Below are 15,060 nucleotides of genomic sequence, written 5' to 3'. Positions count from 1 at the left end.
GCTTGGAGTATTCGGATACTCTTTACGGCAAGGGATGAAAATACCTTCACAACCATGGACCACCATATCCTTCCCGCAGCTCTCAGTTCAGCGTAAAGATGTGTCGCCAGCAACGATCATCCAAAAATCCTTCTGTGGTTTAGTCATAAAAGGAGCCATCTTTTGCTGACACAATTCTATCTATTTGATGTTTTATAAATATCCAAGGAACTTCACTTACAGTTAACTTTGACAGGCTACACTGTCATTTTAAATCATGAAGGCAAAGAATGATGAAGTATTGGGACCCACCCCCACTGGGATACATCAAACTGTCACTATAAAAACTCAGGCTTTCAAATGGCATCAGTGTGTGCTGTAGTTTTTTGTTTTCCTGAAAGATTCTTCAGGTACACACAATAACAAAATACAAGAAGGCCCAACCTGCCCTAAGGAGCCAGGCTGAAAATGAATACTGAGAGCTAATTCTGTTCAGAGAAAATTTTCATTCGGCGTCTCACCAACCATCTGTTTCAGTTTCCTGTAGTAACTTGCCAGCAGTCTTGAACCGCAGAGTAAAGGAGTGCTGGTGCCCCTTGCATCTTCTGAAAACACAGTGCTGATTATATGGCTCACTTGCTCCAAAACCTGGGCATAAACGCTGAACTTCTCTAGGAGACATACTGGGTCCCCCACCTTCTTTCCTTTCCTTCTCCTATGTGCCAGTCAAGCCAGACAGAAGCATGGAAGTCTAGGATCATTTGTGTCATTTGACCAGTGTGGACAGTGAGGTACACTCGATGCTCCTCTCTCGGTGTATACTTAGTCCCTGCTGCCTGGCGTTACGCTGCATTCATCTCTGCCTGTTGAGATCCTGCCCCTTCTCAAAAGCCACCTTCTCCACGAAGCCTCCCAGGAGCCCTCTCCTCTGGGCCGCCCCTGTACCCTGTGTCTCTGCCCTAGCACACAGGGCATAATTCCTGATTCAGGGCCTGTGGGTTTGAGGGCACCTACTGTATTATGAAAACCCAGTGGGGTGGATGCTACGAACACCGCAGATTTACTGGTCAGGAAACTGCAGCACAGAGAGCAAAGCAACAGGCCTGAGACCACACACCTGCTAAGCATTAGAAATAAGATTCTGCGGAGACAGCGAGACCAGTAATAAAACAAGGCGGAGTCCAATCGGTTAACAAAAATAAAAGACTAACCATCTTTGGCTTAAAAGAAGCTGGTGACCTAGCTGTTCTTTTGAGAAGACTGAGGAATTGCATTGACTGCAAGGTTCACGTGACCTAAGGGTCAGGTGATAAAAGCAACTGACAAGCCCTGATGGTACAGTCATTGACAGATGGCCCAGCTCCTCTCTGGGCTGGGGTGGAGTTCCAGAAGCTGTATTTTCAGATACAGGACAGCCAGGAACACAGAAGAGGCCAGACTTGCCTTTGGCCAGTGCTCCTCCTTTTTTTTTCTTCCTGAGCTCAGGAGTAGCAGTCCTCAGGCCCCGTCCTCTTCTCTCCCCTCTTCTCAGCCAACCCCATTGCGTTCCGTGTGATCTATAGCTAACACTCTCACTTCTACACTTCTAGAGCGAAGTTTCCTTCCGTGTTCCTGTATCCCCAACTGTCTCCTGACACTGGAGAATTTTGGGAGCCAGACTGTTTGGCAACTCCTTCAATGGACTGAATTGTCAGTCCTAACCCCCAACAGAGGTGCTTAAATGGCACTTCTGTCCCTGCAGTTGTTCAAGCCACATCCTTAGGAATAATCCTGGACAACTCCCTTCTCTATACCTACATTCTGTCACTAAGTTCTTCATTCTTTACTTCCCATCAAGGGTGAACACCTTCAGGGTCTGTTTCTGACTAGCATGCTTTCTTTCTTGCATAGCTAGCAAAGGGGAGATTATTTTGAGTTTATGAAATATTTTCAAAGGCAACTTTGGTCCTGTGGCAATTCTGACTGCACGTGAGAATCTTCTGGACTCATTTCATGGTGCAAAGAAAGAATACAGACCCTCCTTGATTTACGGTATGCTACATCTCAATAAACCCACTGTACGTTGAAAATATAATTTGAAAATGCATTTAATACACTTAACCTAGTGAACATCATAGCTGAGTCTCGCCCACCTTAAACATGCTCAGAGCACTCCCATTAGTCTACAGTTGGGCCAAATCATCTAACACAAAGCCCATTTTATGATCCAGCATTGACTATCTTATGGAATTGAGCACTGTACTGAAAGCAACGAACACAAGGGCTGTATGGGTACAGAATGGTTGTAAGTGTGCTATCCTTGTGATCATGTGGCTGTCTGGGAGCTTGTCACTGCTGCTGCCCAGGCCTTCTGGAGAGGAGCTCACTGCACATCGCTAACCTGGGATAAGATCCAAATTCCAAATTCCAAGTATGGTTTCTACTGAATATGTATTGGTTCCACACCATTGTAAAGTTGAAAAGTTGTAGTTGAAATATCGTTAAGTCTGGGACCCTCTGTATACAGTTTACCATCCTGGGACTAGTCAGAACTTCCAGTAATAATACCACCTTCTAGCACCCACAGCCAAAGTAGAAACTTTCTTAGGGACTGTAAGAAAATTTTGATTAGAGTACAGACATTTCCAGAAAGCTGTGAGTCAAACCAGTTAATTATTTTTATCATGAAACAAGGAAGAAAAATATGTTTCAATTTAGCTCCTATGGCCTATTTTCTTCCTTTGAACTAATACATGAGATATTTAAGCAGGACCTATGTCTTGGTTTCACTGGAAAAGAGTCACGTGTTAAATCTAAAGACATTCCAAAATAAATGAAGGAACTAAATATACATGAGAAATAAATATTGTGTGTGTTAAATGATTGCTGGCTTCTCACAGGTAGTCTTCCCATGGTTTTGAAATGTTTTGCCTTGAATTCTCTTTTAGAGCTCCTCCTCACTCACCACAATTTGTATCTATGTATATATTTGTGATTTGCTCAGTAGCAGTCTGTCCCTTTAGATGGTTCCATGGTGACTTTTGGTTCTTAAGTCAGACTTCACCCCTAATACTGATCAACCTCTGGGACACACAGATGCTTCGTAAATTTCTGCTGAATGTATGAATGCATCCAAAGAAAACAGCATTTGATATATACCCACTTGGTGACCATTTCAAGGACTATATTACATACTTATGGTATCAGTGTATATATTACATTTATATCTATCACTTTTAAATTTCAGAACACAGTTATAATTTAAAACTTCAAGAGTCCTCAAACCTTGGGAAACTGCAAAGTCATTGTACCTCAATTATGTTAACATGATGTCAAGGTTTGTAAGATGAGACCAAGAAAGAATTGGAAACAGAGAAGTTGCACTTGAGTGGGCTTCCACATTGTTGTGCATGCTGGCTGGTGATGTGGGAATTTAACACTCTTGGGAGTATCCGAATTCCCTATGTCCTGATGGTCTCATTTGGCATCTACCACTATACTAACACTATACTAACAGGGATTCTCCTGTTCCTTCTCCACACTGAATAATTACCAATTTGATGACAGGCTGAAAATTAAATCTAGATACTCCTGGCCCTTTGAGGACAGTCCAGGATTTCTTTCCATGCTGAGCAAAGCAATGGTCACCTTGTTCTAGATGTTCATAGACACGGTGGGGAGGGGTGTGTGCTCCATATGCCTTCCTAGTTTTCCTTGTAACAAAGAAAGATCTGGATTTAGGAAAAATCAATTGTAGTATTCATTCTTTTTTTTTTTTTAAGTAGTCTCTAAACATGACTTTTCCTGCTTGGGTTTTGTTAGACGCTCTTTAGTTCAGTCTTACTTTAAGATGGTTTTGGACTTTCCCAAGTAAAGAAGCAACAGGAAAGCCGTGGGAGCCGTGTGCAAAGTGGTCCTGACTGGGCATTGGGCACCGGGCTCTTCTTCTCTGTTCTGGGCAAAGCTGTGTGATCATTTGTGTGACCCAGACCTCACTGGGCATCATTTCATCATTTATAAAGCTGGAAAGGCACATATAAAACCATGATCTAACAGTGAGCAATAATGCCTACATCAGGCCTTGGCACCTTCAGGAAGGACTGTTCAAAACTACTAAGTTTAAAAAAAAACCCTCAGAATAATTCAGACATAATGTGTTTTGACAAAGGTGTGAAGTAACGAAGACTTTCATTCACTACTAGTGAGGGTGTCAGTAGATACAATCATTGGGAAAAAATTAGCATTCTCTAATGAAGTTAAACTATGAATCTCCTATGAGCACCAATTCCATGTCTTATTATCTGTCCTAGAAACAATTTCACACATGTATACCGGGTTACGAAACAAAATGTTCAGGACATCATTATTTGTTATAGCCCAAACCTGGAAACAACCCAGCTGTCCATGAACAGAACAGAAAAATAAATTGTAGAGTTTCATAATTGAATATTATGTAGTAATGAAAGTAAATAGCTATAACCATACTCAACACATGAATAAATCTTAGAAACTTAATTTGAGCAAAAAACCCCCAGACCAAAATGGTATACACTGCAAAATCTCATTTTAAAAAAAATCTCTGAAACAATCTGTATAGATTTACTGTAAAATTTACTAAGAAAAAATGTGTATTATCTAAATTGTCCTTTTGCCAGCAACTGGTGATGGATGTTTGCAGATCTCACAGGAACATGTGGAGTAGATTAAGCAAAAAAAGAGAAGGCAGACTGTGTCTATTTCTATGTGAGTACTCCATTTACAGAACATTCTGTAGAAAGAAAATCTACTTCTTTGATGGGGTTCCTGCCTCAGAGGGAGAGAAAAATTTGAGTAAAAACTAAATTACAGAAGGAAAACAGAAACCTGAAATATTTTTTGCCTGTGAGATGAGTGTGTTCCTCTTTCTAATCACTGTTCCCATTTTTCACCAGAAATCTTTATTATGCTACTTTTTCTTCTTTTTAAGAAAAGCTTGTTTCCCTCCAAAGAAACACATGGCGATATCTCCTGCTGCCTGTCTAATGGGACATTGGTGGGGCATCCTGAAGCCACAGTTCTGGGTGGAGAGCAATTTCACAACTACTGATCTGGGGCAAATGAGTAGGACTGCACACCGGCTTGTCCAGGCCACTCTGGGAACCAGGAAGCTGGCTGCTCCCACACAACTTAAAAAAAAAAAAAAACTTGAACATTAAACTTAAAACCCGCGAGTTAAAAAATTGTTCATGTGCACACCACTAGGCAGTAAATTTCACTGCATATGAAAACTTGCTCTTGTCCTCCTCTTGGTGCACCTTGTATATATATATCATGAAATCAAATTGCCGGAAGCTGGGAGTATCCCCAGAGCTAGTTTGGACAGGGTCCTGGGAGATGGTGGTGGTGGTGGTGTCTTGCTGCTGCTCCTGGGAACAAGTGTGTGTGGCAGACGCACTCCTATTCCTAATCAATGCTGCGTCTGAGCTGCCACGAGACACAGCTTGCAAGTCACAGTTAAATTACGCTTAAGTCAAGTGATTTAGAATACCCATGGCCACAGAGCAGACAGTACTAGTTCTAACAACTGCATATTCTGAGAACCATTTAGAGTCCTTTCAATTCTAGTTTAACCCCCACTATATATAAAAAGGAAGGAGTCATTGGCTATTAGTGTCTATGCAAGGCTAAGCCTGGTCATCCCCTATAGTCAAGGCAATGAAACCAAATTAAAGCAATTAAAGGCAAACATAAACATCTGTTAATTTCAGCTGGAGTCTTCAGCTTAAGAAGCAACATTTTAGAAACCAAATACAACTTAATTCAGTGAGCCCTACTAGAAACTATCTATCTATCTATTTATTTATTTATTATTTATTTAAAGATTTATTGATTTTTTAGAGAAAGCACATGAGTGAGAGCTGAAGAGGGTGAAGGAGAGAGAGACCCAAGCAGACTCCTTGCTGAGCGTGGAGTCTGAGGCGGGGGCTTGGTCCCAGGATCTGGAGATCATAACCTGAGGTGAAACCAAGAGTCAGACCCTTAACCGACTGTACCACCCAGGTGCCCCAAATAATTCATTTTTAACCCTTCTATATAGAATGTAAAAAGCTTTATAACAAAGCAGAGTATTTCTTGTCACGTCTATACTTCTATAATGTACTATGGCAGGATTCAGTTTTCTCTGAGACAGTGAACACTGGTGGTTTAAAAGGAGGCCAAAGATCTATATCTATATCTATATATCTATATTATATATTTAAAATATTTTATTTATATTATATTTATATACTTATATATTATTTATATGTAATTTATATATTTATATATAAATAATTATATATTTTATTATATGTAATATATATATTATATTATTATATATTATTATATTATATTATTATATATTATTAATTATTAATATTATTATATAATATTATTATATATTATTATATAATATAATATAATATATTATATTATATTATTATATATTATTATTATTAATTATTAATATTATATATTATTATATATTATTATATAATATAATATAATGTTATTATATATTATATTATATATAATAAAATATAATATTATTATATATTATATTATATATAATAAAATATATAATTATTTATATATAAATATATAAATTACATATAAATAATTATATATATATTATATATAATAAAAATATAATTATTTATATGTAATTAAATAAATAAATATAAATAAATATATAATTATTTATATATAATTAAATAAATATATATAAATAAATATATAATTATATATTTATATTATATAAATATATTTATATAATAAAATATTTTAATTATATATATAAATTTAATATATATTAAATATAACAAATATAAATATATATAAAATATATACATTTAAGTGTTAACGTCTTGGGGCCCCTGCGTGGCTCAGTTGGTTGGGTGTTTGCCTTCGGTTCAGGTCATGAATCTGGGGTTCTGGAATCGAGCCCCACATGGGGCTTCCTGCTCAGCAGGGCGTCCGCTTCTCTCCCCTAACCCCTCTAGCCTGCTCGTGTACTCTTTCTCTCTCTCTTTCATGCTGTCTCTCTCTTTCAAAGAAATAAATAAAATCTTTAAAAAAAAAAGAAACCTTGCCTCTTTTAAAAATAAATAAGGTGTTAACCTCAAAATGGTTTTGAACTCAAGTCACTGGAAGGAAGATATCTCAACTAAAGCGTAATGGATATACATTCTTTTCCTTTCATCTTTGATGGGGTTGGGCTAGAATCTTCCAGCTCATGCCTATATCCCATAAATATTTACCGAGTTCACCGTTCAGGGACGGTAGGTAAGTATCCGCAAATGTGATGTTTGTGTAATGTTCCAGAAAGCAGGGGTATTTATTTCCCCCAGTTTCTTCTCCTGGAAGGTTCTGCCCAATCGGGGCACTGAGGTGCCAGCTGAGCCTTCCTGACAAATTCAACATGTGGTTTCCTTTCCAGGAACCACCAGGCTGCCTCAGGACATGATTAACCATGTCCTAAATATAGTAAGTCCCAGCCAAGATTAACATCTGGAAAACAATACTTAATAGTGTATCTAACTACTGCAGGAAAAAGAAAATAAATTTTTTTTTTGAGCAGTTTAGGGGTTAAAGGAGAATTCAAAGCTAAATGAATTTCACCTTACAGGACTGTGTGAGACTCTCTGAATTCTTCAATGTTACTTACATGAAACAGAACAAAGAAACAACCACAAGTTGCAGTCAGCATGGTTCCTGCTCACTTGGAAGATTCCTGGTGTTTCCTTTTTGCCAGCATCCCACAACGGTGTCCCACTACCTGCCCTAGGTCCTTACAAGGAAGCAGACCTTTAGAATCTAATTGTGGAAGCATGTAGCTGGAGAAGGAAGCTGTAGGGAGAGCCTTCTGAGGAGGGGTGCCCCTGGGGCTCTCTATTTTCAGCAACGAAGTATGTGATTTGTTCAGATCACACTGTGTGTCAGAGGAAGAACCCGAATGAGAAACAGGCCTATTAAGTCTCATAGATTTTAGAAGATATATTTAGTCACTGCCTGCCTCCTGGCAGAGTATGGCAAAGTGATTTCTTTCTTAGCAGTTACCATTTGTCTCAGGTAGCTGATAGGAAGACTCTTTCTTTCCTTCCTCACAGAAATAATGCAGAACATTCACCTTAATGCAAAATATGAATTCCAGATTCCCAGTAACATAAAATAAATTAAGACACAAAGGCATACCATGCACTTAACTGTTGTCATATGAATACAAGTGCTAGTGAGCAAATGGAAATTCTCTTTGAGCTTAGATTTCCTTAATCTAAAAATAATAATAGAATAAACTTGTATTTGAAAGGTAGCTTTTCACTGATATCATGGGTTCTAATTATTATGTGATTAACATGGTCTGGTGTTAAGAAAGATACGTAATTCTAACCACTGACGCATGTCAGTGGTATTTTTTTCTTTCTCCCTGTTTCTTTGATATGTTACCCAAGGGTAGCTTCCTTATTTGCTAAATCCAACTTAAAGGCTTATAATTAAATTTCTTGAGACTGTGAACAGATTCTTGTCGTATACTGGAAGTAGTTGTACAATGTACTGTGATGGTACACGGTTTTCTCTGAGACGGTGGGCACGTCTGTCCTAAAGGAGGCCATGTGGTTACAACCATCGATATTTCCTTCCTTTAAAGGGCTGAGTAATATTCCATTGTATTGACAGACCACATTTTGTTTCTCCGTTCATCATTATGATGGACTTCTTCTTTGTTTCTACACTCTGGCTATTTTGAGTAATGCTTCTACAAACGGATATTGTGTCTGAATCTGAGCTTTACAGCAAAACTGAGTCTGCATACATGAGAATGGTGACTATGAATGACAGAGAACACAGAGAAGGAAAAGTTTTTAAAGTCCACTCAACTAACAACTATTTCTTAACCACCAACTACGAGGCAGGCATGGTTCCAGGTACAGCGAGCAACAATCCCACGCGAGCAGCCAACAATGGCACATGAACCATCCATGAGGAAGAGTTTAAAAAACTTGATTAGATATATTATTCACTCAACATCTGTTTAATGAGTCTTTACAGTGTCAGGCTCTGCATGGACAGGAGTTACTCAGAATGCCATGGAAATAACTTCTGATAAAATTACCTAACTTCCATGACAATTCTTTTTTAGAGATTTAATATAGGTCTTAATGATATATTTTCAGCATGAGAATCATATTTTCAATCAGTGCTTTTGCTTTTGCATTTCTTCACTTTTCTGGCTTACACTGATTTAAAAACAGAAGCATGCGTAAAATGTGAAATGTTATAAATCTTACACTGAACGCTTTCCACAGCGTAACTACAGTTGCAGTTTGAGTGCACAGATGAACCAGAATGCAATGGACGGGGTCAGGAATACGAACTTCAATCAAGCAATCGCTCTCCACTTTTGAATGGAGTCTCTTCCCCTGCCTTGGAATTAACTAGAAAGGCCCTGAAATTAGGAGATCCCCATGATCAGCAGTGCCCAAATTAATTTTACCAAGGCATCCAAGTTAAGATTTAACAGGACTAATTCCAACAGGGAATCCCGGCTGAAGGTGCGTTTGCAGTGCACGATTCCATGTAACCACTTTCAGGACATTTTCATCACTCTGAAAGGAAACCTTGTACCCATCAGGCAGTCACTGCTCATCTGCCCCCCTCACCCTCCCTCAACGCTATGCAACCGTCATCTACTTTCCATCTCTATATGTCTCTTCTGGGCATTTCCCAGACATGGAATCACACAACATGTGGCCTTCTGTGTCTGCCTTCTTTCACGGAGCATAATATTTCCAAGGCTCTTCCATGCTGTAGCCTGTATCAGTGATTCATTCCTTTTCATAGCTAGATAATTGTCCATTGCACAGAGGGACCACATTTCGTGTGTCCACTCATCAACTGACGGGCATATGGGTTGCTTCCACTTTTCAGCTCCTAGGAATAAGCTGCCGGGCATATCCATTTGCCTTGAAGTTTTTGTGAGGTCGTATGTTTTCCATTCTCTTGAATATGTATCTGGGAGTGGAACTGCTGGGGCATATGGGAACTCTGTGATTACCTTTTTCTAGAACTGCTAGACTGTTTTCTGGAGGTGCTGTACCATTTTATATTGCCAACAGCAACATCTGAGGGTTCCAATTTCTCCACATGCTTGCCAACATTTGTTTTTATTTGATTTTTGGTTACAGCCATCCTCATGGCTGTGAAGTTGTATCGCATTATGGTTTTGATTTGCATTTCCCAGTGGCTAATGCTGTTCAGCCCCTTCTCATGAGCGTATTGGCCATTCACATATCTTACGGGGGAACTGTCTATTCTGATCCTTTGCTTATTCTAAAACTGATGAAAACATTAACGTTAAAATTATTTAACCTTTTATTCCTGAGCTGTAGGAGTTATTTATATATTCTGGAATATAAGTCCCTTATAAGATATGTGACTTATAAATATAGTCTCCCTTCTGTGATTGTCTTTTCACTTTCTTGAACCATGAGGAGGTCTGTAAAAAAATCCATCTTGGCTTTCATCTGCAAACTATGCTCATGATATGAATTGGATGGAAATGGAAGGTAGATGAGAGCAGCTTCAGAGAAGAAAATGGGTGCCCTTGTGAAAAATCCACTTATTTATAAGCTTAGGGAAAGGCCTCATCATCTTTACAATTCAGCACCTGGTGGCACCTGGCACACACTTGAAGCTCACATAACGTCGAACTTTTAACCTAAAACAGCCTCTCACATCTTTAGGCTTAATCAAGTTAATCAAGAGATGGCATGGTGTGGTCCTGTGTAATCTTAGGTGATTTGGTTTCCTCCTCTTTGGGTTAGTGTGAGGATCAAGTGGTCAACTTGGGGGATGTGCACAGAACAGTGCCCCACCTGGTAAATTTCTACAACTACGGGCTATCTCACAGCTACCCGTAGAGGTTTAGAAATCCGGGACACACCTGCAAGTCTTTCTGAAGCTGCACACTTTATTCATGGTTTTCAATCTGAGGTCTTTGGGGTCCTTGGAAATGTTTCAAAGAATTTAGCAAACATTCTGGATAATTGTAATAAAAACCCTCCTACAAGCAAACGTCTTACGTGGCATGTTATAATGTGCGGAGTACGACTTGTGCTGTTAACTCGTGCTGCTTTGTAATTTATTTTTCTGTAGCCTTCTGTACACATGTGTATCCCTCCCCCTACATTTTATTATGACACACTTCAAACATACAACTTGAAATAATTTTATAGTGGATGCTTGAACACCTGCCATCTAGATTTTGCCATTATCATTTTACCGTACTTAAAAAAAAAATCACATATCTATCTACCTTACTTTTGATGCATTTTGAAGAAATGGTAGACACCAATTCACTTCCTCCTAAATACTCCAGCACACAGATCTTTGTCTGGACATCAGTATTTGCTCACAGGTTTTTTTTTGTTTGTTTGTTTGTTTTGTTTTTTTCTGTTGAGGTAAAATTTAGGTCCAAAGCAACATGACTCTTGAGTATACCTTTGTGGAATCTTGACATGTGTGAATGGACACGTGTGGAACCCAAGCTCCTATCAAGCTGTTATGCACATATTTTCCACTTCTTGCAGCCGTGCTGCTATTTGGCAGGAAATCTGTAGGAGGACACTGGCCAGCGTCCAGATGGCGCAGCACCTGACCTGTAGTATAACCACAAAGGTAAGTTCCCACAGGACACAGATGGTGCCATGCCCAGCTGCACCACTGCCTGTCCCGTGCTGAGCCCCGGGCTCTTATCACAGAGCAACAATCACATCACCACAGGTGCAAATGTGGCCCAGAAAAGAATTCTGTCTTCAAGACTGTCTTTGTGCATTTAAAAGTTAAAAAACCAGAACATTTAAGTGTCTATCAGACTTTGCATTTATCTTCAGAAATGGGAGGACGCTGCTAGGAAGATAATTTCTTACTCTTCTCCTTTTCACATTCGGCATCATTTGACTTAAAAATGTTTCTTTGGATTACAACGCAAATTAAAACCACAACAACGGAACAACAACAACAACAACAACAACAACAACAACAACAACAACCCTGTTTTTGCTACTATTTGCTGTTATTCATCTACATAAACCAGAGTATTCCCAAACCCTTTCCCCAGCAGGAAGAAACTGGATATTGAACCCTAGTGAAAGACTCAATTGTCATCTTTGAGCACTGGGTTTCAATTCTGTTTTTATCAAAATGGCCACATGGATCTTATATGAAATCAATGTGATCTATGTGAACATCTAAAATAAATTTCTTTCTAATAAAATACCACTCTGGTTTGATACATTTATTCTCATAAAACACGACTTTGGTTTGGTACTTGATGCAAATTGCATTTGGTCCAGCTGCCACAATTTTGGAACCCGGCCTTAGTCTTTATTATTATTTTTTAATTAAAAAATTATTATATTTTTAAAGATTTCATTTATTTATTTGGGAGAGAGAAAGAGAGAGAGGGTGAGGGAGCAATCATGAGCCGGGGGGAAGGGTAGAGGGAGAAGATTCCCTGCTGAGCCAGGAGCCTGATGAAGGACTCAATCCCAGGACTCTGGGATCATGACTGAGCCAAAGGCAGACGCTTAACTGACTGAGCCACCCATGCACCCCACTGGCCTTAGTCTTTAAACTGGGCCCTGTGGAGTGTTTCTTGTCACCAACTGAGCCACCTCAAGGAGCATGGGAGAGGCTAAGGGCGACACGCTGGGCTTCTCACTGCTACTGACCCCTCCTCACTCCTGGTACCCTGCACAGGGCAGTTTGACAAGGGTTCTACTTCTAAGAAGTAATTGGGGAAATACAGTTCCAAGGCAGCAAAAACATTACTACTATTATTATTATTTACCACATATAGTTCAAAGGCTTGATTTTCACAGCCCTCAAAATGAATCTAACAATATATAGGGAATGGGAAACACCAGAAACCAGTGTGACGTGCTGGAAGGGACAGGACTTGGAGCCCCATCTCAGCATCATCTCTCTTTACAGGAGGTCTGAGGATTCAATGAGGTGATGTGTGGGAACCCACCAGGATTCTCCACTCAAGAAAGTGGTTTTCTGAAAGATTTAAAAAATTCTATTGGACTCTGATCCTGACTCCTGGCACAGAGCTTCTGAAATCCTTGTAAATTCCTAAGTGGGAAGAGCACTAGGGGCTTCTTCTGTTCTAATATTTCATCTTTGGCCCTCCTGTTCCCAACACTGAGCTCCTAAATCTCTTGCACTTTTCTGTGTGACAGGCGCATCTTTTGTTTTGTTGAGGTGACTCTGGCTGGGCTCCTGGATGGGGCTGGTCACTGCAAGGACCAAGCCATGATTAGAAGCTTGGACCTGTCAGCTCCCCACTACTCCATCTTCCGGGAAGGGGAGAGGGGCTGGAGTTGAGGATAGATCATGCCTATGTGATGGAGCCTCCATAAGTATGGGGTTTGGAGAACCTCCAGGTTGGTGAACGCCTGCCTGCGCCAGGGGGATGACACATCCCAGCTCCACGGAGACAGAGGCTCCTGTGCTCGAGACCCTTCCCGACCTCACCCTGCACATCTCTTCATGCGGCCGCTCATCTGTATCCTTTGTCATTTCCTTTAATAAACCAGTAAATGTAAGTAAGTGTCCCTGAGTTCTTCGAGTTGTCAATGGCAGGGCAGACACCGTACATAACCTGTTCCTCAGGACCGGCATCTGACGAGCGGCGACCTCTTGGGACCGACCCCTTAACCTGTGGCATGTGACATGGGCTCCAGGTAGACAGCGTCAGAATTGAGTTGAATGGGATGACACCCAGCTGGTGTCATGGTGAATGGCCTGGTGTGGGGAAAATACCTCACATGTCTGGTGTCAGAAGTGTTTTGAGTGGGGTCACAGGTGAGTGTGAAGGGGACACAGGGGGAGAGGTGTGGGCTTCCTCCTCACACGGAAGCATGTGTGTCACACAAGCCCTCTTCAGAGTTCCTTCTCAGGGCAGGGTTTCCAAACGGGCATGGGAGAAACAGATATAATCAGGGGCTGACTGACTTATTCTGAGCTATCTGGTCTACCTCCTTTGCCCTGATACTAAATTTATTCTTCATACCTAAAAAGAGACAGACTGTACTGCCCATGAACAGCAACATTTCCAGTTCTACAGATCAAGAAAATAAATCTGACAACACATCTGGCCAGAGATGAAGATCAAAATGAGCGTTAAAAAGAACGTTTACGTGCCCCCATGCAGTTGATTATATATTTAATGAGTTCAACAGTATAGAGCAACACACACATTTTAAATTATAGTTTATCTTATTTTAAAATGACCTGGGGAAAAAAAATCAACCTTGAAGTTGAAACCTCATTTTTGCTAATAATTTCCTGATTGTCTCCAAAGCTTAGATTCGGGAACTTGGGAGCCATGGGAACCAAATGGCGCTGGGGAGTAAATATGGGAGATGCGGTCATCAAGGCTCCTGACAGATGGCCAAAGGCAGACAGGGACACAGCAGAAAATCACTGTACCCTTCTCATGACTCTTTCCTTTTTTTCTGGAATATTCTCTCTCTTTGAGAGTATTCTAAAACCAATTATTCAAATGGGTGCGCTCCCAGAAGGGCTTATCACGTAAACAATCGGTACAAAGCCCAAGAACCTACACTCTGAGTTGTGGAGTTTCAAGTTACATTAAGCAAAGTCTGATTTTATAAGCAAAGTCAGAGATCCAATTTTCTCTAATTTTCTTTCTCCCAAAATAGCTGTTTCCATGGCTACATAATCACTTATTATTAGGACTTAGAGGAAATGCATTTTGGGGGATAATGCAGTAGAGATTGTCTTTTAATTTTCACAGTGGGAACTGGGCAATTCCGGATAAAATATAATCTGTGGTGATTTGCACAGCTTGCTTGGTGCCTCAAAGACTCATTTTCCCCCTAAGTACAATACTTAATGCTCAATTATAATGACTGTTCCCACACTCCTCCAGCCAGGCCGGTGGGTCTGGCTGCCTGCCTTACTGACCCTCTGCTCAGGGATGTAGGGGTGGCCACTGACTGGACCTGTGGGTCCCAGGGACAGTGGGTGAGGCCACGGCCCCATGCAGGCCACCTG

General features: G+C 40.2%; 1 protein-coding gene across 1 annotated transcript in view; it reads right to left on the bottom strand.

Moving 5' to 3' along the window:
• The window catches only part of GNAL (G protein subunit alpha L), a 142,383-nt gene that overhangs the window by 24,548 nt on the left and 102,775 nt on the right, over positions 1–15,060 (bottom strand).

This window comes from Lutra lutra, chromosome 12 (assembly GCF_902655055.1).
Source record: "Lutra lutra chromosome 12, mLutLut1.2, whole genome shotgun sequence".
In the NCBI taxonomy this organism is placed as follows: domain Eukaryota; kingdom Metazoa; phylum Chordata; class Mammalia; order Carnivora; family Mustelidae; genus Lutra; species Lutra lutra.
Note: the sequence above shows the minus strand (reverse complement) of the source record. Positions and strands in the feature narration are given on the sequence as shown.